This window comes from Idiotropiscis lumnitzeri, unplaced genomic scaffold (assembly GCF_059441095.1).
Source record: "Idiotropiscis lumnitzeri isolate Australia: NSW breed Sydney's pygmy pipehorse unplaced genomic scaffold, RoL_Ilum_1.0 HiC_scaffold_219, whole genome shotgun sequence".
Classification (NCBI taxonomy): domain Eukaryota; kingdom Metazoa; phylum Chordata; class Actinopteri; order Syngnathiformes; family Syngnathidae; genus Idiotropiscis; species Idiotropiscis lumnitzeri.
This window is the reverse complement of record NW_028283757.1, coordinates 207,810-210,601: the sequence shown is the minus strand read 5'-3', so window position 1 is coordinate 210,601 and position 2,792 is coordinate 207,810.

Genomic DNA, 2,792 nt, shown 5'->3' with positions numbered 1-2,792 from the left:
ATATTGGACAATCAAATTAATGACTGCCCAGGCTTCAGGATGTCTTTTTACACTATATAAAGGTGGAAATTTACATTGGAAACGTTTGGTTTAGCTGTTATAAAAGTTTGGTTTTTTAGTGCTGTAAATGCATTTTCAGCTCGCGCTGTACACATTTGCTATGAGAGGCATTATCTCATAAGGGAAATATTGGACAATCAAATTAATGGCTGCCCGGGCTTCAGGATGTCTTTTTACACTATATAAAGGTGGAAATTTACATTGGAAACGTTTAGTTTAGCTGTTAATGAAGTTTCGTTTTTTTAGTGCTGAAAATTCATTGTCTGCTGGCGCTGTACACTTTTTCTAAATGTTGCAATATCTCATGAAGGAAATACTGGACAATCAAATTAATGACTTTCCAGGCTTCAGGATGCCTTTCTACACTATATAAAGGTGGAAATTTACATTGGAAACGTTTGGTTTAGCTTTTATAAAAGTTTGGTTTTTTAGTGCTGTAAATGCATTTTCAGCTCGCGCTGTACACATTTGCTATGAGAGGCATTATCTCATAAGGGAAATATTGGACAATCAAATTAATGACTGCCCAGGCTTCAGGATGTCTTTTTACACTATATAAAGGAGGAAATTTACATTGGAAACGTTTGGTTTAGGTGTTATAAAAGTTTGGTTTTTTAGTGCTGAAAATGCATTTTCAGCTCGCGCTGTACACATTTGCTATGAGAGGCATTATCTCATAAAGGAAATATTGGACAATCGAATTAATGAATGCCCAGGCTTCAGGATGTCTTTTTACACTATATAAAGGTGGAAATTTACATTGGAAACGTTTGGTTTAGCTGTTATAAAAGTTTGGTTTTTTAGTGCTGAAAATGCATTTTCAGCTCGCACTGTACACATTTGCTATGTGAGGCATTATCTCATAAGGGAAATACTGGACAATCAAATTAATGACTTCCCAGGCTTCAGGATGCCTTTTTACACTATATAAAGGTGGAAATTTACATTGGAAAGTTTGGTTTAGCTGTTATAAAAGTTTGGTTTTTTAGTGCTGTAAATGCATTTTCAGCTCGCGCTGTATACATTTGCCTATGAGAGGCATTATCTCATAAAGGAAATATTGGACAATCGAATTAATGACTGCCCAGGCTTCAGGATGTCTTTTTACACTATATAAAGGTGGAAATTTACATTGGAAACGTTTGGTTTAGCTGTTATAAAAGTTTGGTTTTTTAGTGCTGAAAATGCATTTTCAGCTCGCACTGTACACATTTGCTATGTGAGGCATTATCTCATAAGGGAAATACTGGACAATCAAATTAATGACTTCCCAGGCTTCAGGATGCCTTTTTACACTCTATAAATGTGGAAATTTACATTGGAAACGTTTGGTTTAGCTGTTAATGAAGTTTAGTTTTTTTAGTGCTGAAAATTCATTGTCTGCTGGCGCTGTACACTTTTTCTAAGTGTTGCAATATCTCATGAAGGAAATACTGGACAATCAAATTAATGACTTTCCAGGCTTCAGGGTGCCTTTCTACACTATATAAAGGTGGAAATTTACATTGGAAACGTTTGGTTTAGCTGTTATAAAAGTTTGGTTTTTTTAGTGCTGTAAATGCATTTTCAGCTCGCGCTGTACACATTTGCTATGAGAGGCATTATCTCATAAGGGAAATATTGGACAATCAAATTAATGACTGCCCAGGCTTCAGGATGTCTTTTTACACTATATAAAGGTGGAAATTTACATTGGAAACGTTTGGTTTAGCTGTTATAAAAGTTTGGTTTTTTAGTGCTGTAAATGCATTTTCAGCTCGCGCTGTACACATTTGCTATGAGAGGCATTATCTCATAAGGGAAATATTGGACAATCAAATAAATGGCTGCCCAGGCTTCAGGATGTCTTTTTACTCTATATAAAGGTGGAAATTTACATTGGAAACGTTTAGTTTAGCTGTTAATGAAGTTTCGTTTTTTTAGTGCTGAAAATTCATTGTCTGCTGGCGCTGTACACTTTTTCTAAGTGTTGCAATATCTCATGAAGGAAATACTGGACAATCAAATCAATGACTTTCCAGGCTTCAGGATGCCTTTCTACACTATATAAAGGTGGAAATTTACATTGGAAACGTTTGGTTTAGCTGTTATAAAAGTTTGGTTTTTTAGTGCTGTAAATGCATTTTCAGCTCGAACTGTACACATTTGCTATGTGAGGCATTATCTCATAAGGGAAATACTGGACAATCAAATTAATGACTTCCCAGGCTTCAGGATGCCTTTTTACACTCTATAAATGTGGAAATTTACATTGGAAACGTTTGGTTTAGCTGTTAATGAAGTTTCGTTTTTTTAGTGCTGAAAATTCATTGTCTGCTGGCGCTGTACACCTTTTCTAAGTGTTGCAATATCTCATGAAGGAAATACTGGACAATCAAATTAATGACTTTCCAGGCTTCAGGATGCCTTTCTACACTATATAAAGGTGAAAATTTACATTGGAAACGTTTGGTTTAGCTGTTAATGAAGTTTCGATTTTTTAGTGCTGAAAATTCATTGTCTGCTGGCGCTGTACACCTTTTCTAAGTGTTGCAATATCTCATGAAGGAAATACTGGACAATCAAATTAATGACTTTCCAGGCTTCAGGAGGCCTTTCTACACTATATAAAGGTGGAAATTTACATTGGAAACGTTTGGTTTAGCTGTTATAAAAGTTTGGGTTTTTAGTGCTGTAAATGCATTTTCAGCTCGCGCTGTACACATTTGCTATGAGAGGCATTATCTCATAAG